Source organism: Macaca thibetana, chromosome 11 (genome assembly GCF_024542745.1).
Source record: "Macaca thibetana thibetana isolate TM-01 chromosome 11, ASM2454274v1, whole genome shotgun sequence".
Taxonomy (NCBI): Eukaryota; Metazoa; Chordata; class Mammalia; order Primates; family Cercopithecidae; genus Macaca; species Macaca thibetana.
The window spans coordinates 61,112,371-61,135,986 of NC_065588.1; the positions used below are offsets into that span (position 1 = coordinate 61,112,371).

The following is a 23,616-nucleotide window of genomic DNA, read 5'->3' on the forward strand; positions in this document are numbered from 1 at the left end:
CCCGAAGTAATTTTGTTGGTCTTGCTCAACGTGTTTGGCTTCAAAGTAGGTGGCATTCAGTGATGGATAGTCCCACCAGGGTGTCATGGGTGGGAAAACATCGGTTCTCTAATGGAAAGATGAATAGTAGTTTGGCAACAAACAGTAGATGTGCATCCTTCTTCCAACTCAGGTGTGAACTCCTTGAAGGCAATGACTGTACTTGGCTGTACAGTTTCAACATTCTTTGAAGATATTCAGTGTAATTAATGATCGGTTCACTGCACTCTTCTCAGCTGAGGCTTGGCCTTAGATGCTCAGTTTCCCTGCCTCCAAATTATTTTCTTGGATTTGTGAGTGATAAGTCATTGGAATGGAAAAAGTCTTCATACACAAGTACCTTCTATGTACTGAAAGAGAAAGGTAAGAGGTGCCTCAGCCTTAGTGTTCAGCTTCTGGGACCCTTTGAGCCATGGGGGCAGAGGCTGCTGGCACTCACCCTGGAAGACAGAATTTAATCCAGGTCTCAGCCATCCTTGAAGTCTTTTGCATGCTCTTGGTGAGTCTGTGTGAGCATCACTTCAGATGTGGTGAGAAGCTTACATGGAAACTATTACATCAAAACATTTCATTTAGTTGGGGGACTGTTTGGAAAAATCCTATTTTTTTTTTTTTTTGAAGGAACAAAGAGAAGTTGATGAAAAGATTTGAGGTTATAATGACCAAAGTCTCCATTGCCTTCCTTCCCTCCCCTCCCCTTCTTCCAAAATGAGAGAAAAGAAATAAAGCTAGAGAAATATCTGGAATATAATAAGTCTGGCAGGCCAGGCTTTTAGTGAGGATAGCGTGTCATTGTAATACCTTTTAATTACAGCTGTATAATTATAAATAGGAAAGAAATTAAAAGATGAAAATGTGGTTTGTAATGAAATTACCATAAATACCATGGCAAACTTTAAAGTCGTCTTGAAAATTCATAATATAAAAACATGAATGTGGAGGTTAATTTCTCCTAAAACTAGAAATTAAAATTTTGTGGACTCGTGGTCTTCCTTGTTAGCTTGGCATTTCCTCCTGAGTACACATAAGCACTATTAGTCATGCAGACATAAACAGACCTTTAAAGAGTTAGAGTCCTGGTTGGCAACCCTTATGTTCTCCAGGCCACTTGGGCAAGCTGACATATAAATGACTCAGGTTCCAAAGACAAATGGTGGAGACATGAAAAGAAAGCTAGTCCAATTGCCTGGACGTTTTTGATTACTTCTCCATTTGGAAGCAGGCGTGTGTTTTGTTTGTGATACACGAGTTTATCTAGCCTTCTTTATTTAAAAGCCCATTTTACTTCCCATTGAACTGACACATTTTCATGATTGAGGATAGGGGATCATAACTGCAAATTGCTACATTGGTCCTGAGGCCAAAACTCAAGGTAGTAGATTGGAGCACTTAAGACAGCTTACATCATCCTTTAGTGCCTTCATGTTTCCCACAGGCTAGCTCCTGTTTGTTGAAATACTGCTAATGGGGTCAATATCATGAGGTCAACTTCCTAAGCCTGTTCCTTAGCTGCACACTACTAAGACATCTTAAAAATGTGAAACCTTGATTCAAGGAGAGATCAAATAAGTGAGTCTGGCTCACTCACTATTGCAGACCTTTCTCTGACATCGTGAAAATGCTTAACACATGTCCAAGTGACGGTAAATTGTGCCCTTTTTTTGCATATGAAAGAGACTCTTTTTCTCAACCAAGAATAATTATTTTGCCATTTAAAAAAATACCATTGGCTTATGGGCTAGCACAATCAATTAAGAGGTGTAATTTTATGCCTCTGCAATGAATAAGAGGTTATGCTGTGATAACTACCTGAAGATAGGACAGCAAAGTAAATTTGAGGATGCCAAATAGAAAAAGATATTGAGGAATAAAGGGGGCAAATTGGAGAAGGCCTTGTATGCTGGACATTTTTTTAAAAAAATTATTATAGATAAGGAGACCCATGGAAGGTGTTTAGGCAAGGAAGTGACATGACAAAAGTGGTATTTTGGGATAAATTGAAAGAGAATAAGTAGGAAGGTGTTCACTGCCTGCCCTGTAGATTCTGTGGGAGCAGGAATACAGTGGCAACTGCCTGACCTTAGTGTGATTCTGTGGGAGCCCAGCTGTTGGGAAGCGACTACTAGGGCTGGGTAGAAGGTCTGGCTCCTGAGAGTTCTCTCCTCCCTCCTCTCACTGTCTCCACCCAGTGGGCCATGAGATTTCAAGTGAGGGATATAGACCTCTAAGCAGAGCAGTGCCCCAGGTGGAAGAAAAGGGGGTTCTTGGAGGGCAGAGGCACCTGGCTGGGGATGTTTGCAGCTCTGTGTCATAGTAGAGGTGAAGTTTGAAATGGGCTCGAGGGATTGGTCTCATTTCTCCATACCCCTTTTTAAACTCTGAGGAAAGGATCAATCTAAGACCTAGGTGACTTTGATTGGCCCCTCCATCCAGAGCCACTTTGCTAGCTAAGCCAGCAGATGTGCTGAATACATCTGGGGAAAAATACGGATAAATTAGAGGAGTTTGATTGCTATAAAAGGAAGATAAGCTGCACGACCTATGGCAAAGGAAGTTACAATTAGTGGTCCAGAGACATAAGAATCTAAAACAAACATAAATAGCCACAAAGAGGGGAAAAGAGAAAAATATCAGAAATAGCAAAAAGAAATGAGCATCACAAAGAATATTCAACTAGAGAATTTGGTAATAAGAAAGCAATAGATGAAACGAAGAACTCAATAAAGGGACCGAAGAGCAGAATGCAAATCTTGGATTAACTAATCAATGAGCTAGAAGTCTCAAAAACCCTAGGCAGCTGTAAGAAAGAGAAGGACTATAGTGTTTTTGAAAGGACAAAAGGTTAGCATTACCCTTGACAAGGATAGAAGAGGCCCTCAGGCCTAAAAATTAAGAAAAAAAATGAGGAATTCATAAAAAAGAGAATTAAACAATATGGAATATAGAAATAGAAATGTCAGCATGATAATAATCTCAGAATGAGCCTGGGCAAACATGGTGAAATTATAAAAAATAAATTTTTATTCTCTATAAAAAAATAAAAAATTAGTTGGATGTGGTGGTGCGTGCCTGTGGTCACAGCTACTCAGGAGGCTGAGGTGGAAGGATCGCTTGAGCTGGCAAGGTGGAGGCTGCAGTGAGCAGTGATTTCACCACTGTACTCCAGCCTCCAGCCTAGGCCACAGAGCGAAACCCTGTCTCAATTGAAAAAAAAAAAAAAGTCTCAGAATGAGAGACAAACAATAAACGGTAGTGAAAGACTATTTTGAATTAACGATAATCTATATAGAAATACAGATAAAAGCTTTAGATTGAAAGGGCTTCTCCAGTGTTGTACAGTAGAGATAAGAAAAAAAAAAATCATCAGGCCTGTAATCCCAGCACTCTGGGAGGTCGAGACGGGCGGATCACGAGGTCAGGAGATCGAGACCATCCTGGCTAACACGGTGAAACCCCGTCTCTACTAAAAAATACAAAAAACTAGCCGGGCGAGGTGGCGGGCGCCTGTAGTCCCAGCTACTCGGGAGGCTGAGGCAGGAGAATGGCGTGAACCCGGGAGGCGGAGCTTGCAGTGAGCTGAGATTCGGCCACTGTACTCCAGCCTGGGCGACAGAGTGAGACTCCGTTTCAAAAAAAAAAAAAGAAAAAAAAAGAAAAAAAATATCAGCATATTACATTATTGGGAAATTTAAGAACTTGAAAAAAGATTCCTGAGAGCGAGAGCAAATGACCTTGAAAGGAACAAGAATAAGCTGTCATCACACTTCTCAATAGCAACACCGGATGCAAGGAGACAGTGCAGCCATACTTCCAAAGCATGAGAATGCTGCTCCTGGGTTTTATACCAAGGTACATTATCACTGAAATGCAAGGGGTGAAGTGAAGATGTTCTTAGGGATGCAAGGTCTGAGAATGTTTATCTTGCAAGGACATGCTTTGAAATGCTGCTGTAGGACAAAAGATCATTCTAGGAGGATGTTAAGAATACTGGAAGTGTGTTAGTGCCCAGTTGGGAAGACAGAAATAATTTTAGATCATTCAAACTGAAAGGGATTTAATGTGGGGTGTTGATTCTAAAGATGTTTGGAGGAGCAAAAGGGAAAGGGTGCTCTACCCAGAGCTCAGGGAGCTGCTAGCATACCTGGGAGAGAGTGTATGAGCCACCCTCACTGGGGTCACTGCTGGGACCATGGAGCCATTGTCCACTAGTGCCACTGAAACCACAGGGCTGGCACTGAGCAGGAGCCACCTAACTCTGCTGCTGCAGCTGAGGCAGTGTCAGAAACAATGGCCCCAACGTTGTTTCTACTTGCCAGTCAGGTGCAGTTCCCCCAGATTGGCAGAACCAAATTTAACTTTAGCTGTCAAGGAAGTCTGGGGAATGTGGCTTCCTGCTTACCTGTCTTCCAGAGGAGAATATAGGACAGTGAGTATGGGATTAGGGCCAACAGACAAATATCTGACCTCGGAGCTAAGGATCTATAAACAAACTAGAAAAGTTAATTCCTGTCCAAATAAAGGGAACAAAGAAAGAAGACAAGACAGGCACACCCATTATAATCTAGAACAAAAACTGACAATACCAATAGACCAATACCAACATGACCAACTAAAGCAACTGTAAGATACCACTTCATGTACATCAGAATAGCAAATATTATAACATTGAATGATTCCAAGTGTTGGCAAGAATTTAGGGGAAAAAAGGAACACTCATGCATGTGAGAGCTAACTGGTGCAGGCACAATCTAGCAATACTTAGAGAAACCAAGGGTGTGTTTATATCCTGTATGATCCATCCAGCTGACTCCTGGGAATATATACCAGAGAAACACCTGCAACATATTCATAAAGGGCCATAATTAATTGTGTCCCCTGCTGCCTCTTATGTGGTAGGAGACATGTAGATGAGAAATTAGGTGTCTATCACTAGGAAGTTGAATAAACAAAATTTGATGGAGTACATACTATGGAATATACACCAGGTATATAGGAACACTATGGATAGACAAAACAAGGGATAAGTAAAAATACAGATGATCCCCAACATAGGATGTTTCGACATAGATGTTTTGACTTTGTGATGGATGGACATTGATACACATTTAGTAGAAACCATACTTCTAGTACGCATATAATCATTGTGTTTTTTGCTTTCAGTACAGTATTCAGCAAAGTATATGAACTGTTCAACACTTTGTTATATAATGGGCTTTGTGATAGATAATTTTGCCCAACTGTGGGCTAATGTAAGTGTTCTAGGCTAAGCTGTGATCAGCAGGTTAGGTATATTAAATGCATTTTCAATTCACAGTATTTTCAGCAGTAACAGGTTTATCAGGATGTAGCCCCACCATAAGTCAAGGAGCATATGTGATAAAAAGTTGAATGAGACTTTTAGCATAATTTACTATGAAAAATAACACATATACACAAAAATCACGACATGGCTTTTAAGAATAGTGCAGTGGGTTGAATGGAATGTCCACATTCCCAAAAGATATGTCCACATTCCCAAATTTGTGAATGTGATTTTTTTGGGTAAAAGGAGTATTTGCAGATGTAATTAAGTAAGAATCTCGAGATGAGATCATCCTGGATTGTCTAGGCGGACTTTAAAATCCAATGGCAAATGAGCTTATAAGAGACACACAATAGAGGCAGAATATGAAGACAGACAGAGATTGGAGTGATTTACAGGTTGAATGTACAGAGCAAGTATACAAATGTATACAGAAAGCAGAGCTTTGGCTAAGATTAGCTTTATGGCACAGATAAACTTATAAACTGTATTATATATAAGCCACAAGCCAAGGAACACATGGAAACACCAGAAGCTGAAAGAGGCAAGGAATGGAATCTCCCCTGGAGCCTCTGGAAGTTATGTGACCCTGCCAGCACCTTGATTTTGAGACTTCTGCCTTCCAGAGCTATGAGAAAATACGTTTCTGTGGCTTTACATCAACAAGTTTGAGAAAATTTGTTACAGCAGCCACAGGAAGCTAATTCAGATAGCTATCCAAGAACATATATTGGCACACATTAGAGTGTCTATGGTGAGGAAGTTTAGGGGAGTGGAGAGGATGAACATGGTAAAAATAAAATGAAAAAATGAGTCTTGCACAAATTAATGAGGCATATGACCAACTCCATGTACCTGAGGTTTTAAAAATGTAATTTCCCATTTCAATTTACCATTTCCTTTGCATTCTAGAAGGATTATGTATTTTCTATCTTTGCTAATTGGGGTTTTTTACTTTCAAGGAATAATCTGGTCATGGACTGTATATTTGTCCATAAAGTTTCCTGATTTTCATGATAATTGTTTTCAATAATAATTTCATAATTGGATGAGCTCTTCACATATAAGATTATTAGCTATAAATATATTAGCATATATAAGCTACAAATATGTATTATATATCATATTAGCTACAAATATACAGTATTAAGTCTGTTGCTTAGCTTTTTCCTTCTGGGTGATATATTTTTGACCTACACAAGTCTGGAATTGTTATGTTGTTAAATGTGTAACAGAGTGTTCTTTACAAGTTTACCTGCTCCATAAAGCAAATCTTAGGCAAAAGTCTGTTTTCTGTATACATTTATATACTTGTCTGTGTACATTTAATCTATAAATCACAGTAAAAGCAAATTAGCAGAGAAGGAAGTAATTGGTCTTGATTTGAAATCCTCCCGAATAAAATCTCTGCAACAAATAATAGCCCTAAGAAACTGTTGGCTGGTATTTACGGTGAAATTTCCTTTGTATGTTTCATTCTTCATTCATTTACACCCTTCAATAAAAGGTGAATTTGAGAGCTTCTTTGGGCAAATACTATTGATACAGACAAGATAATAAATAAGGACAGAGGCAATGATGGCCCATGGACTTCAACTTCAACAATGAAGATAATTCAAATGTGGGTCCCCTAGAACGTGAATTTTTGTTGGTTTGCAAACCTTATTTCTCACAATTCTGCTTGGCCACAAGAATTGAGACTCCACCTTCATGCTCTTTTCTGACTAGTTCCTGATGGTTCCGAATTGGTTTCCTGTGGCTGCTGTAATAGGTTACCATAAACTTCGTGGCTTAAAACAACACAAATTTATTCTATTAGAGTTCTGGAGGTCAGGACCATGAAATCAGTTTCACTGTGCTAAAGTTACAGTGTCAGCAGGCCTGGTTCCTTCTGGTGACTCTCGGGAGAAACTGCTTTCTTGCCTTATCAGCATCTAGCGGCTGCTTGTATTCCTTGGCTTGTGACCCTTTCCTCCATCCTCCCAGTGTATCACTACCATCTCTGCTTCCATCATCACATCTCCTCCTCTGACTCGAAGTCCTCCTGTGCTGCTCTCAGGAGGACCTTGTGATTACATCAGGCCCACCCAGATGATCCAGGATAATCTCCCTATCTCAGCATCCTTAACTTAATCACACCTTCGTGTCCTTTTTGCTAGATATGATAACATTTACAAGTCCGGGGATCAGGATAGGGACACATTTGGGGGCTGTTATTCATCCAACCATAGTTCCTGACCACAGAGAGGCATACATTCTGAATTTCAATCCCACAACACTGAAGGGCCTAGATTTGTCGTGTTGCAATGAGCATTCCTGTGGTATGTCTGGGGTGAGTACTAGGGCTGCTGTTAGCCCACCAAACCACAGGCTTCCTCAAGACCTGTCATGTTGGGTCACATTATAGAATTAATATTCTTCCTGAGGTTCTTTTTCCTGTTTATGACCCCAGGTCCACAGCTGGCCTAACCTTGGCAGCCTCCTACTCTGGTGGGCTGCATGGTGTCACCTCATTATCAGCCAAAACGGCCAGCGGACTGGCTATGATTCACAATGATGCCTCTGCTGACTGCAGTGGATGAGACCTCTGGATCTGGGCATTGGCTGTTTTGCAGCCCACATTCTTCTCTTCCCTTGGTCACATTACAGTTGCAGTATTATTACTGTTGGCCATTCCTTCTTGAGGACCAGGGTCACAGCCTTCCCTCTCCTGCTTTGTCCTGGCTCTCTCATCATGAGTGATGACAGCTTGCAACCAAACTGTGAATGCTGTCCTGGGAAATCTCTCTGAAGGTTTCTAGATCTCTAAAGCTATAGTGTGAGATTACAGTCAGCTCACCTGGGGTCTACAGAGGTTGGATAGCAGTGACAGGAGATTACTTTGGCAAACTGCGCACTGGGGTCTTCTTCTACACTGTTCCCTCTTTCCCTTTAGGACCTGTCCTCGCTCCAGGTATTAGGTAGCTATTGCTGTGTAAAAATTACCCCAAACATAGCAGTTTGAAACAAACATTATCTCACAGCTTCAGTGGGTTAGGAATCTACACGTTCTGGCTATAACTTCCTGTTCTTCACAAACCTACAGTTAAGGTATTGGCCAGGGCTGGAGTCATCTCAATGTTCAACTGGGGTTGGATCTGCTCCCAAGCTCACTCACATGGTTATTGGTAGGCTCAGGTCCTACTGGCTGGGAACACTGGGCCTCTCTATAGAGCTATTACAATATGGCAGCTTATCTTCTGCAGAATGAGGGGTGGCGGTGGGGGTGGAGGGAGAGAGAGAGAGAGACAGAGAGAGAGACTAAGACAGAAGCCATGATCTTTTTAATTACCTAATCTTGGAAGAGATTTTGCTTCTGCCTATTTCTATTTGCTAGAAGCTAGTCACTAAATCCAGCCCACACTCAAGGGAAATGGGATTACACAGGCAGTAAGTACCAGAAGGCAGGGATCCCTGGAGGCCACCTTAGTGGTTGCCTGAAACATCCCGAGAGGAAGTTAGAGAGAGAGAGAGAATACCATCTACGAGGAGTGAGCAGAGTCCACATGAGTTGAGAGGGTCCATAGGGACCCTGAAGATAAGGTGTGTCATGAGCACAGTTTCCTGGGACCTCAGTTGTGAGCATTGACTCATACCTCCATACATATTGCTCCCTTTCGGCCTGGGTTGCTCTCCGAGCTCTATTTTATTCCTCTGAAGCATGTAATCCCAGCTACTTGGAAGGTGGAGGCAGGAGAATCACTTGAGCCTGGGAGGCAGAGGTTGCAGTGAGCTGAGATTGTGTCATTGCACTCCAGTCTGGGCGACAAGAGTGAGGCTCCATTAAAAAAAAATAATGCATTGAGTTGATGTTTGAAAATATATTACAACAGATGGGAAAGGGATGAAACCACCTGGGAATCACTGCGTCAAAACAACTCATCTGGGCATGCATAAAATGTTATTTCATTTTTTTTTTCCCTGGAGAAGAAAGAACATAGACTACAGAGCTTGATGGATCCAATTTAAATTCCAGTTCTATCACTTATCAGCAGAGTGACCTCATGTTTTGTTTCCTCATTTGTAAAAATCTGGTAACAATACCTAACTCTCTGGGTTGTACTGGGATTGACCAAAACAATATATAAATGCTCCTCAATTCATGATGGGATTACATGCTGATAAACTGATCATAAAAGGAAAATATTGTATGTTGAAAATGTATTTAATATACTAACCTTCTGAATGTTGCACCTTAGCCTGGACTTACCTTAATCTTGCTCAGAACACTTACTTTAGCCTACAGTTGGGAAAAATCATCTAACACAAAGACTACTATAATAAGGTGTTGAATAGCTCATATAATTTATTGAATACTGTACTGAAAGTGAAACAGAATGGTTGCATGGGTACTTGAAGTATGGTTTCTACTAAACGTGCATTGCTTTTGCACCATCATAAAGTAAAAAAAAAAAAAAAAAATCATAAGTTGAACCATCATAAGCCAGGGACCCCCTGCATGTGAAATGCTCATGGTACACTGCATGGTACCCAGGAGGCGTTCTAACTACAGAGCTCTGTACCCTTCCTTTCCCTTCATTATCCAGATACCTGGTACGTGCATAGTGCTGACGTATCTTGGCATTGGCTAGCCAATTATCCAGAGCATCCCAGCATGCATGCAAAGAAAACTGCTCAGTGAGAATGGCTGTCTTTGTAAGGAGAATGTAGGGCTGGCTCTCTGCCTGGGATGCAGGGGTCAGTGGGGCTGCCGCCAGCCGTCTGCAGTGTTAGCCAGGGAAATCAACTCACAGTCCTCCTGGCACCTACTGCTGGACTTGGGTAAACATAATTACAGCCTTTAAAAAGACAAGAGGGAAAGCAACCAAGATCCCCACTCACCATGTAAACAGGATGTCCACTGAATGGCAGCGTGGAGATGTTTATGTTCTGCTCAGGGGACAATTGACAAAAGGTCTCTGGGAGCCTTTATTGCTGCCTGGGGCAGTGGCCTGCCAGCAGTGGTGGGGCTTGGGTTCTTCTGGCCTTTGTGTGATTGTGAATGCTGAGCTTCAGCTGAGAGCTCTGGGGCTGTGTTGTCTGTAGCTGGGATGCTGTCCTTTGAGACTCTGGGTTGGTTGCCTGCCAAAGGCCCTTCATACACATAAGGTCATTCTGGTGTCCAGTGCACAGTTTCCAGCAGGCCTCGGGTGACCTATGAAATAATGATCTTAACAACAGCCACCACTTAGAGCAAGGCAGTGGGCTAAATACTTCACATAGATTATCTGATTTACCTCTCATGATAACACTTTGCATAATTTTATCATCCTCATTTTATAGCTGAGGAGGCTCTGCAAATGTAGGCCACTGGATTTGAAGTCAGATCAGCTGGATCCTCAAACCTGAGCTTAATAGTTAGCGAGGTGAAGGCAGGGACTATCTGTCAGTTCAGCACACTATCTCTAGGGCCCAGCATGTGTCTGAGAAAACATTTATTGACTAAACGACTAAAACAAAAAATCTACCAAAATGCTGTCCTCCACTGACTTTCTGCAGCACATATTTTTTTTTTCCCCAGAGTGAGATTGTGTTGTACTATTTGTTCCACACGTCCCTGCTTCCACCGCAGTGACCCAGGGCACACATTGGTCAATGCTGGCTGCCGTCGAGTCTTGGATACAGACTGAGGCAAAAAGGCTTTGGAGTAATTGGACATGTGTCCAACCAAGGAGCCAAATCTTGCTTCAGTCCAGTTTTCTCTGGAATTTTAGGCAAGGAAAGCATCTTTGGGGCCATTGAACCCAGCCTGTTCCTGAAGGAGCAGAAACAGTGAAAGTGGACACTTGTCTCAGCTGGCCTCTGTCTCTAGCATGAAATTCCTGGAGAGTGGTTTTGCAGCCCCTCTTCCAGGACACGGGTGAGTTTGAATGGAGTTGTGAAGATAGCCTGAGCAGGTTTCTCAGAAATGCCAGGAAGTGGTCCCTCTACCTTTAGAATTCTAAATAGAATTGGCCAAGACTTGAGTGGAAGGGAGGAGGTAAACTTGTTTGTAGAAAGAACTAGGGCACTGACATGCCAGCTCCAGAAAACAGCATGGCTCTTCTCTAAAGTTTGAACTTTTAGATCAGAGGGAGATATAGCCTTCAGCCTTTCCCTTCTCCATTCAGGTCTCCTTGTGGAGAGACAATGAGTGGTGGTAGGAACTCCCCTGAAATGGATCTGCCTGGAGCTGAGGCCATAATTACCTCAGTGTTGCTAGCATGTCACAATCAAGAGCAGGTGGTTGTTTTTAAATGGTCCAAGTTGTAGGAATATCAGTGGAAAATAAAAAGCATTCCAAAGACTGCCCAGGTTGGTGGTTGTTTTTAAATGGTCCAAGTTGTAGGAATATCAGTGGAAAATAAAAAGCATTCCAAAGACTGCCCAGATTGGTGGTGTTTGTGTTGTTTGGGTGATGGTAAGATACTGAAAATGAAGAAGTCGTGTGTGTGTGTGTGTGTGTGTGTGTGTGTGTATCTTTGTTGTTGATGGTGAATTTTTTGTCATAGTAACCATTACTTTCTGAGCTATGGACCTCTGTCCCAAGATTCTGGAGCTGTAAGTTGATGAGGTTTCCTGTTGAGACACACGACACCTGCAGGTAGGCCAGGGATTTCAGGAAGCAGTCTGCGACCAAAGGTATCCTTCAATATCCTTCTCAATGGCCTCTGTTCCTATGTTCATTCATTCCTGCACCCAGCTTGGCCTTCTATCATCTTGCTGCCTCCTGTCCTGAAGCCCATGGCTGCGGGGGCTAAGCTCCCACTCCAGGAGGTTTTCTCACAGGGCCCAACCCCACACAGCACAGTGGCCTTGTCCAGCCCCACTGGCATGCTAGTGTGTGACATTCTCTTTATCTTTCTATATGAAGAGAAGTCCTATACTTGTTCATACCACCGTACATTTGGAACAGACCAGAAGGACGTTTCCTGGGCCTCTAACCACTTATTCTGCCCACATTTCCTATACAACCTGGCTTGGCGTTTCTACTTCCAATCTGCTTGAGTCAGTGCCAGATTTGGGGCGTGATGCTCTGCATGCGTGACCTGCTTCCTAGTCTCAGGGCTGCTTATACAACACACACACACACACACACACACACACACACACTCCCCTACATCCAAACTCTGGCTATGCTTAAAGAATCCTTCATTTGAGGGTATAAAAGTCGAGTATCCTGAGAAAAGGATGGGATGGGTTATTTTCTTTGGGTCAGTTACCTTTTAGTTTAATAAGCAATATCCAAGAGGCATGAAGATAACAGTCCCTGGTTGGAGAATCTCCGTTTTCTCACTCTTAATATTTCCCCTTTGAGTTGCCATTGGATACATACACTCCATCAAGTCTGGAGTCCAACCTCACAGGCATGGGTTTGGAACTAAGCTTCTGGTGACTGTCACATTGGGCAGGCAGTGGGGACCACAAAAGTTCCAGGTGAGCTGATGGGATTTAAAGAATAGTCTTGGAATTAGGGATGTGGAAAGTATCAACATTTATCTTTGGTATGGGTGGCCTTCCTGCTCTGGAACCAAACATTTTCCCTCAAGAAACTCTTTTTTATTCTCAAGTCACATCAGCCATAGTCACACATGGGATCAATCCCCTACTGGTTTTTATTATTGTGACTGGGAATTGTGGTTCAATCCACTCCACCAACCCACTACCCTCTAGCCTTATTGGCCTATTGCAACCTACTCATGTGTGTGGCCAGGGAGGGCTATGCTCCTTCCCTCTGGTTTCTGTTTTCCCAATGGTTTCCATGTGGCTGCTGCTGCTGTTGCTGCTGCTTCCTCTCGGCTCTGCCCCAGCTCCAGCCATCTTCCCTATCACTGGTGGTTGCTGCTTCTGCAGGACTCTGATTCTAGGAGTTTCTCTTACATGACACAGCTTCACAAAGCAGAGTAGCCTTGTCCAGCCTCCCTGGCATGCTAATGGGTGACACTGTCTTTATCTTTCTATATGAAGAGAGGTCCTGTACTTGTTCCTGCCACTGTACATTTGGAATAGGCTGGAAAGAAATTTCCTAGGACTCTATGCACTTCTGCCTACATTTCCTATACAATCTTGGTTGGCATTTATACTTCCAATCTGCTTGAGCCAGTGCTTGAGCTTGCTGCTCCATATATATGTGATCTGCTTCCTAGTCTCATGCCTGCCTATATAGCACAAACACTGGAGGTATACACACCTTCAAACCCCATCTATGCCGCCGTGGTTCCAGAAAGCACCATGATCCTTCCAAGCTTGGCTCAGGGTTCTTTCCAAATCAAAATGGAAGGACATTTTTTGCCTCCTTAAGCGACAGGGCTTTCCACCAACCTTCCAGTGGACACGTTCCTATGATAATTCAGTTTCATAACTAGCTTGCTAGAGTTCTAGAGAAGCACCCCAACTTCTGAATAAGTTCAGGTTCAAGAAATGAGGCAAGATTGTTAAAGTGTCTGAGGCTCTGATCATCAACCCCGAAGTTTTCCTTTTTCCCTCTCTCAGGGAGTCTGGAGCCCTCAGGAGTTGAAGCTTTCCTTCATGGTCTTCTCGAAAACTGTGAGTGCCCACGCATAACACAAAACTCCCATTAGCAGCATTTTCTTTCACAAGGAGACCCTTTGGGGCCCGTACAGATTTTTTTCAGGCTAGCCTCAAAATTATATTTTTTGAAAAAGAAAAAAGACATTATCTGTAGCTTGAGAGGCAGGAATCGTTTCTTTTTAAAATGCTTTTTTTGTACTTTCTAAGTTTTCTGCATTAAAAAAAAATAAGATTCAAAAAAAGCAGCAGATGTTTACTGTTAAACCTGAAAACACTTCTCAGCCTCACTCACTTAAGAATCTATATAGTGGGAATCATGTTTTCTAATGCCCTTAGGTGTCTTAAAAATTATCTGTTAGTTGTCAGTTAAATAAACACCCAGATGTGCTATTTTATAGATGATACAACATATCAAATTTACCCCTTTTTATTCTCTGTATTCTGCATGGCTCCTTGATCCCTAGATTTCAGAGCTGAACTTAAGTTCTTTGTCCAGCCAGGTCGACTATAGCAGACAGAGTTCTCATTCCCTCTCAGCTCAAAGAAATAAGTGACTGTTGTGGTTCATCTACGGGAGACTGTGCTAGCAGAGCTTCACTTTCCTGGACCTGCTACAGAATGAGATAGAAAGGGAAGGAGCTGTAGCCACAGCATCTGGGAAGGCTGTAGTTCCTGCTGATGCTCTTGGCTGAGTCAATAGGAGAACAAACATGAGGATCAAATGGATGCTCATAAGAGTCTTTGTGGAAGCTGTGGAGGTCAAAAAAAGAAGGGGATAGGATCTGAGTAGAAAGAGTCTAAAAATGAATTCAAATTCATTAGCATTGCTGGTGGAGACTGTTAATGATTCAAAGTATTTATTTGGATCAGAGAGTCACGGGACTGTTCAATTGAGTGTTTATTTAGAAAAACAGAGCTAGCAGACTCTTCAGAAAGTATAAATTGGGCTTTGGCAGGAAACCAGATTCTTTTTGCCATCAGAGTGTCATGCGAGTCTCAGGAATGGCAAACATCTGTTTGAAGGATATCCTGACCTTGGATCAGCAGAAAACTCAGAAGAAACTGCATCAGCATTTGATGTGTAGTTGTCATTTAAGATAGCAAGTGCAGTGGGCATCATTGTGGCCAAGTATTAACAATGGACCAACTATTCAATAAATATTTGCTGAATGTCTACTATGTGCCAGTTACTTCTATGTGCTGGGGATACAACAGTTAGTAGGACATACCTATGGCCCAAATAATTTATTGCTTCACAGAGACACTGGGATAAAAGTTCACAGTGTGTTATCATAAATATACTGTACATTTACCATGTTCTTTTCTTGTATAGGTTAGAATTTGGTGGGCAATTACAAGGATATAATATGCATTAGTGGGAGAAGCTAAGCCTAGCCACTATCTTGTACTGCCTAGTTAGCCATTTTTTTTCTCTTGACCATTTACTCATTAAAATATTGGCAGGCCCACTGAGGGTGGTTGTGTTAAATTAAAGCTATGAAAATATCCTGAGATTCATGAGCATAAGTTTGCTTTTGCACACTTTGTGCCAGATATTTTTCAGAACTTGTATTTCTTTTTTTCTTTCTTTTTCTTTTTCTTTTCTTTTCTTTTCTTTTTTTTTGGAGATGGAGTCTCACTCTGTCACCCAGGCTAGAGTGCAGTGGCACGTTCTCGGCTCACTGCAACCTCTGCCTTCCAGATTCAAGCAATTCTCCTGCCTCAGCCTCCTGAGTAGCTGGGATTACATACACTGGCCACCATGCCTGGCTAGTTTTTTTGTATTTTTAGTAGAGATGGGGTTTCGCCATGTCGGTCACACTGGTCAGAATTCGTATTTCTGATTTTATGTAGGTAAAATGGTAGATACATTATATATTATGTAATACCACTGATGAGTGCTACAGCAATATCTTTTAACTAAGATCTTAATATCTGTGCCATTAGGTGGGTATGAAAATTGACACTAATTGTGATAAAGATGATAAATAGCCCCATTATGCAATATGAAAAATAATAGTTTTCAAATTTTTAAAAAAATTTCAGAATTGGCCGGGCGCGGTGGCTCAAGCCTGTAATCCCAGCACTTTGGGAGGCCGAGACGGGCGGATCACAAGGTCAGGAGATCGAGACCATCCTGGCTAACACGGCGAAACCCCGTCTCTACTAAAAACACAAAAAAATTAGCCGGGCGAGGTGGCGGTGCCTGTGGTCCCAGCTACTCAGGAGGCTGAGGCAGGAGAATGGCGTAAACCCGGGAGGCGGAGCTTGCAGTGAGCTGAGATCTGGCCACTGCACTCCAGCCTGGGCGACAGAGCGAGACTCCGTCTCAAAAAAAAAAAAAAAAAAAAAAAAAAAAAAAAAAAAAAAAAATTCAGAATTATAGCCTGTAGTCCTAACAACTTGGAAAGGCTCAGATGGGAGGATTGCTTGAGCCCTAGGAGTTCAAGACCAGCCTGGGCGACATAGTGAGATCTTGTCTCAAAATAATTTTTCCAGAATTGTAGATAAGAAATGATGGACTTAGAGTATTAGTGAAGAGTATACACTATAATTCAAATAATTTATTGCTTCACATAGATACTGGAATAATAGTTCATAAAATGTGTTGCCATGAATGTAATGTACTTTTGCTGTGACTGTATCACCAGGTTTACCTAGAAAACAATAGACTTTTCCTTACAAACAAATTTAACTGGAGGAAAATCACCACCATCTCTTACTGAAGATGCTTTGCCATTCATGTTTGGGTTGTTTCCCATGTTTCAAGGCTGGTATTCCCTTGGGATCGCTATGCTAGTCGACTTCTTGTGAACTGTAATGTGGAATAGGAAACAGAATACCACCAGAGCCACACTAAAGCTTCTAAATTGGAGCCAGGAGGTAATTTATTTGATGCACTAGACAGCATAAAGCCAACATCCTGGCCTATGACCCCAGTGGTATCAGCATCAAATAGCTGGATGAAAGCAGGGGTGGGAGGGATACAAGGATGGGTTGGTGAATACAGCCCACTTGCCTCGAGTCTGCATTTGTGCATCCCAAACTTCTACCCAACTTTTTACTTTCTGTTCCCTCTATCTGGAACACACCTCCTTATGACTTTTGAAGAACCAGTTTCTTCTCATCATTTAAGCATCAGCTTTGATGACACCTCTGAGGGAGGCATTCCTTGACCACCTTATTTATGTATGTATATGTTTGAGACGGAGTCTCACTCTGTCACCCAGGCTGGAGTGCAGTGGCATGATCTCGGCTCACTGCAATGTCTGCCTCCTGGGTTCAAGCAATTCTCCTGCCTCAGCCTCCTGAGTAGCTGGGATTACAGGCACCCACCACCACACCCAGCTAATTTTTGTATTTTTTTTTTTTTTTTTTTTTTTTTTTTAGTAGACAGGGTTTCACCATGTTGCCGAGGCTGGTCTTGAACTCCTGACCTCAAGTGATCTGTCCACCTTGGCCTCCCAAAGTGCTGGGATTATAGGCACGAGCCACCGCACCTGGCCAACCACCCTATTTAATGTTGTCCACCTCCGGTCACTCTTTATAACATTACCTCATTTTATTTTCTTCAAAGCACTTCTATGCAATGATCTTGTCATTTGTTTGCTTATTTACTTGTTTATTATTTTTCTCCTTCACAGAGTAAAGACCCATCTGACTTGTCCATTGGCTCCTTAGTCCCTAGAGCAGTACCTGGCACATTAAGGGGCCAAATAAATATTTGTTGGATACATAAATGACCCTTGTGATATCACTAGTTTCCCTACTTTATAATGGCTGAGCCACTCTCATCCCAACATCTCAGTGATCCTTTTGTGACAAGTGTCCCAGAAGAAAAAATATTGCAAATGAGGAAAACATGATGGGTCACAAAGTGTGGTAGAATATTACATTGGCTTCACAAACTGTGAATCATAAATCATGGTTCCATCTGTTCTGTGACAGGGTGAAAACAGCAAAATTTTCCACAAGATAGAAACTAAAAACAAAGACAAGTCACAAGTTTCAACTCATGGAGTGCCTGTTACTATTATTTTGGATCATTTCCCCTGTCCTCTGTTCTTCAGCAACCATTTCAGTCATGCTGTGCCTTTCTGGAACAGGCTCAGGAATCTATTCATAGTAGATATTGGTTTCCTCCAATCTAAACATTTTTTGCCCTATAACTTCATGCTTGGCACAAATAAGCCACTCAACAAATATTTGTTGACTACTAACTGTAAATTCCACTATTATAAGTTTTTTCTTCTTTGATTTTTTTAAATAAAATAAAAATATCCTTTAGAAAAGGTAACCTGCTTATAAAGAAAGCCCATTTATTCACAATCTAGTATTTATCTCATTGAAAGATTTGATGGAGTATAGAGTACAGAACAGTTTTTTGAACATGGATTATTACTTGGGCAGGAAAACTCTGGGTGTGGCATGAGCTGTCCTGAGGAGTGATGGGATGTTTGGGCATGAAGAAAAATGAAGAAAAGTGTCCAAGACAACTGGTTCACATTGCAATTTTACTGAAGGTCAGCTAAGTGGAGAATGCTGTTCTGGGAGAACTGGATGCCTTCAGATTATGCCAAGTAAAGGCAAGAGGTCACCAGGACATCCTTGGGTCAACCAAACCACTGTCTTAGTATCTAGAAGAAATTAGATTAAAATGAAGAACAGTACACAGATGACATTTCTGAGAAGCTTCTCAAGAAACTCATAGCAGTGATTGCTCCTGGAGAACAAAAATGAAGGATGATAGGGTGGTGGGTGGGTCAGTAGAATTCTATATTCCTCCTCCTACTTTTTTCTAGAGTTTTAATTTTTCCCATGAGAAAGTATTTATTTCACAACTATAAAATTCAAAAATTGGTAAAAATCATTCCTTTTTAGATTTAGCCATATTAAAATTAATAAAATAATAATATCAAATAAATAAAAATAAATATCAAAACAAATATAATAAAATAGCACAGTGCTGTGGTTTGAATATTCTCAAACTCATATTGAAATTGAATTACCATTAGGATGGTATTGAGAGATGGGATCTTTTGAGAGTGGCTGGGTCATGGGGCTCTGCTTTCATAAATGGATTAATACTGTTATTGTGAAAATGGGTTCCTGATAAAAGAATTACTTTCAGCCCTCATTTTTCTCTCTGTCTTGTGTGCTCACCTTTTGATGCTTTCCCCCATGTTATGACACAGTAAGAAGGCCCTCACAAGATGCAGACCCTTAATCTTGGACTTCCCAACCTCCAGAACCATGTCTCTTTTCTTTTTAAATTTCTTAGTTTCTGTAGAACTCTGTTATAGCAGCAAAAAATAGAACAAGATATAGGAGGATGTCACAGCAAGGTTAAAATTATTATATCATGATAGAAGAGAAAACCTTGCATTTGTAAGACACAGTTATTCATGCAGTTTTTAAAATCTCTGTAGAATGTTGTTCAACCTTCTCAAGACATAATAGCAGCACTGAAAGGAGACCCAGTAGTGGTTCTAGAACACAGATCCTTCAGGCTTAAACTTCTCTGACATATGGACCCTACTCTACTCATTCCATTTTTCTTGTGACCTCTTTCCTTTTTTCTCTCTCTCATTACCAGTTTAGACTGTTGCCTCTCTGAGTGATTTGAATTCAAATCCCTCAAGAGAAGAATTGATTTGTCACTACATGGTATTCAGTGTAGGAATAATTTCCTGGCTTTCTTTATTCCCCTTGTATCTTTGCCATAAAATGCAATCAGCTAAGGGCATCTGTAAATGCATCTGATTTTTCAACCTCAAAGTTTCTAACACACACCTCCTGCACTTAAAAAATCCAAATACTAATTCCTTACGTTTAGAGCACACTAAATAGATTTTCAAGCCCTCATATGCACAGCCTTAGTTCATCTCTGGCACAGAGGGGCTCTCCTATTGTGATACTGTGATCTCCTTCTATAATGAAAAGGCTGTTTAAATCATAACTGCATGTAGGGAAAGAAGGTTTGCACACAGGTATGAAGGTATGATCTATAGCTGTTGGGGAGTAAAAGTGTTATCCAACTACTGTCTGCTTTTGGAACAGTGAACCTTGTTTAGTCTAGAAGTCACTGAGCAAGCAGGGCACCATGGTTGTCCCCAGTGAAATGCTTTCAATAATTGTGGTTTGTGTAAGAGAAGAGTTGTGCAGAGTTGGAGTGATATTAGAGTTACATCCAAAAAATTTGAGGGTTTTCTTCATTTTCTGCTCCCACAGTTTAGAAAGGGCAGGAGACTCGTGTGGGACAACTATATTAGATGTGCTTTTATTTGGAACAGAGTGGAACACAACAGAGACTGAGCCATCTTCTGCTCCTGTGCTTTTGTTCAGTGTTTTCACACATTAATGCTTGTCTGACTTCTCCTTAATTGTAGTAAGTTACAGCTGGCACCCAAGCCTTTCAGTAGTTTCAGTTTCTGAAAAACTCCTTGCAGGCAAACTTCTTGTAGGTTAAAAAACACAAGGAATTTACATTGAAATTAACAACACATACTTACTTTAAAAATTAACAGTATATATACATGCATGTAATTGAACCTTGGCAGAGAGACTTATCTGTCCACCAAAAATACATTCTTCCCCCTCTATAGGGGAGGCCTGAGCTCTGACATACAATAAAGAAGGGGAAGTGTCCTTGAGAGTCATTGTGCAGATAAGAGGCTGCATTTTCTACCTCTTTGCTCCAAATGTGAGCATGTGACTGCTTCTTGCCACACAAGTGAGATAATATGTATCACTTCTGGGCTGGGAACATCTGCATTGAACTGAATAACGAAAAAAAAAAAAAAAAAACCCCTTTATTTTGCAAAGGTACTGAGATTTGAGGTTTATTTATTTCTTAAACTGAGGGTCAGGAAACTTTTCTGTAACTAGCCAGATAGTAGATATTTCGGGCTTTGTAGGACACATACAGTCTCTGTCTCACATTGTTTCTTCTTTTTTAAAAACTACTCTTGACTCACAAGTTATACAAAAACAGCTGCAGGTTTAGCTAATTCAAGTTTTTAATACAATAAAAAACAACAAAAAACTCACACGATGAAAACAATGCAAATGGTGCATGAGATGTCACTACTATTAACTAGCAACCTATGAGAACTCAGGGAGAAGACCTTTAGGGCACCTTGGCCCACCATTCCACCGTGAAAATAACTGTACTGTGGCTCTCCCATTGTGGTGCTTAAGTGCTCCCAAGTCAGTACTATTTAAATTGGTTCTCATAAATACAGGAATGCCTCCAAAGTTAAAGTTGAAGTGAGAGGTGACAACGTGCTAGCAGCCCGCGCGCTCGGTGCCTCCTCGGCCTCGGCGTCCACTCTGGCGGCGCTTGAGGAGACCTTCAGCCCGCCACTGCACTGTGGGAGCCCTCTCTGGGCTGGCCGAGGCCGGAGCCAGCTCCCTCTGCTTGCGGGGAGGTGTGGAGGGAGAAGCGCGGGTGGAAACCAGGGCTGCCCAGGGCGCTCACAGCTCGGTGGCCGCGCACTCGGAGCAGCCGGCCCGCGCCGGTAGTGAAGGGCTCAGCGCCTGGGCCAGCAGCTGCAGAGGATGGGCCAGGTCCCCCAGCACTGCCAACCCGCCGGGCCATGCTCAAATTCTCGCTGGGCCTTGGCCGCCTCCCTGCAGGGCAGGGCTCGGGATCTGCAGCACGCCGTGCCCGAGCCCCTCCACCCTCCACCGCCCCGGTGGGCTCCTGTGGGGCCCAAGCCTCCCCAGGGGCGCTGCCCCCTGCTTTGTGGCGCCCCGTCCCATGACTGCCCAAGGGCTGAGGAGTGCTGGCACAATGGCACGGGACTGACAGGCACCTCCGCCTGCAGCCCCCAGGCACCACCCACTAAGTGAGGCCAACTGCGCTCCTGAGTCGGGAGGGGACTTGGAGAACTTTTATGTCTAGCTGGAGGATTGTAAATGCACCAATCAGCACTCTGTGTCTAGCTCAGGGATTGTAATTGCACCAATCAACACTCTGTCAAAACGGACCAATCAGCTCTCTGTGAAATGGACCAATCAGCAGGATGTGGGTGGGGTCAGATAAGGGAATAAAAGCAGGCTGCCCGAGCCACCAATGGCAACCATTGGGGGTGACCTGAGCTGGGGTGGTAGCTTTGTTCTTTTGCTGTTTGCAATAAATTTTGCTGCTGCTTACTTTTTGGGTGCATACCGGCTTTATGAGCTGTAACATTCACCTCCAAGTTCTGCAGTTTGACTCCTGAAGACAGCAAGACCACGAACTCCCCCAAAGGAATGGACAACTCCAGATGCACGACGTTTAAGGGCTGTAACACTCCCCACAAAGGTCTGGTGCTTCATTCCTGAAGTCAGTGAGACCATGAACCCACCCAGAAGGAAGAAACTCCGGGCACATCTGAACATCTGAAGGAGCAAACTCTGGACACACCATCTTTAAGAACTGTAGCACTCACCGCCGGGGTCTGCGGCTTCATTCTTGAAGTCAGTGAGACCAAGAACCCACCAATTCTGGACACAGAATCAGTACATGAAATTAATAGAAAAGTTAAATTCCTACATCCTTAATTGGAGTACCTCAGAGTATGGCTGCTTTACTGCTTTCTCTCCCACTTTCTCAGCTTTGTCATCATACAGTATTTCTTATACTATTGCTATACCTAGTTCAGCGCTAGATCTGACTGGAGTCTTCCAACAATGCCTGGACATCCACCAGCAGATCTTGAAGCTCTGTGTGGTAAGACTCCAAGGTAGCATCTACATTTCCTGGGCTCCAACTCTCACACGACTTCTCATGGTTGCCAGACTCCTTATTGGTATGCGGGTGTTGTCAGGCTTGGCACCTTCCATTCCACCCCGGTCCTTGTCTCAGTTGGCACAGAACCCAAGACCACACAAAACTTCTAGGAAAGTTATTGTCCAACAATAAAGTGAACAAATGGTGGATTATTCTGCAGCAACAACAATGGAAATTTGGAAGAATTGAAAATAGTGTGCGAGAAAGCTCATAACAGTATATTACATAAGAAGATTGCAAATTATATATTCAAAATGAATTTAACTGTGTAAAAACAAAGACTTGAAGGAAGTACACTAAAATGTTAACAGTGGTATTCCTGGGTGGTAGATTATGAGGTTTTTTTTTTTTGTGATAGAGTCTCCATCTGTTGGCGGACTAGAGTGCAGTGGTGCAATCTCGGCCTACTGCAACCTCTGGCTCCCTGGTTCAAGCTATTCTCCTGCCTCAGCCTCCCTAGTGGCTGGGATAACAGGCACGTGCCACCATGCCTTGCTAATTTTTCTATTTTTAGTATAGGGGGTTTTCACCATGTTGGCCAGGATGATCTTGATCTCCTGACCTTGTGATCCACCTGCCTCGGCCTCCCAAAGTGCTGGGATTACAGGCGTGAGTCACTGCGCCTAGGCTTATGAATGATTTTAAAAAAATATTATTTTCTGTGTTTCTTGAAAATATGTACAAATGATTGAGGTTTTTTTTGTTTTTTTTGTTTTTTTTTTTTTAAGACTAAGAAAATAAAAAGTAGTTCTTCCTACAAAATCTTTGGAGAGCTCTGCTGTCCAGAAGGAGTTCCCAGCCCAAGTCCCGCCCTCTGAGGGCTTAGCTGGGAGAGGAACAAAAGTCATCCTCAAATCTATGTTCAGAACAGGAGCAGGACAGGGAAGAGGAGGATGAATGGGAATCCGACTTAACAATAAGGTTTGAACCAGAGGGAATGTGGAGACCC

At 42.3% G+C, this 23,616-nt stretch overlaps 1 long non-coding RNA gene and 1 pseudogene across 2 annotated transcripts in view; both read left to right on the plus strand.

Annotated features, from left to right (window-relative positions):
- Nucleotides 1–23,616, plus strand: part of LOC126931001 (uncharacterized) — a 107,082-nt gene that overhangs the window by 50,322 nt on the left and 33,144 nt on the right. The window contains exons 3-4 of one of the 2 annotated variants that reach the window (XR_007717760.1): nt 11,095–11,240; nt 18,302–18,471. The exons of the other annotated variant lie outside the window; for it this stretch is intronic. This is a non-coding gene — a long non-coding RNA (uncharacterized LOC126931001). The remainder of the gene's footprint in view (nt 1–11,094; nt 11,241–18,301; nt 18,472–23,616) is intronic. 2 annotated transcript variants of the gene reach the window in all.
- Nucleotides 2,860–2,953, plus strand: LOC126931914 (uncharacterized; annotated as a pseudogene).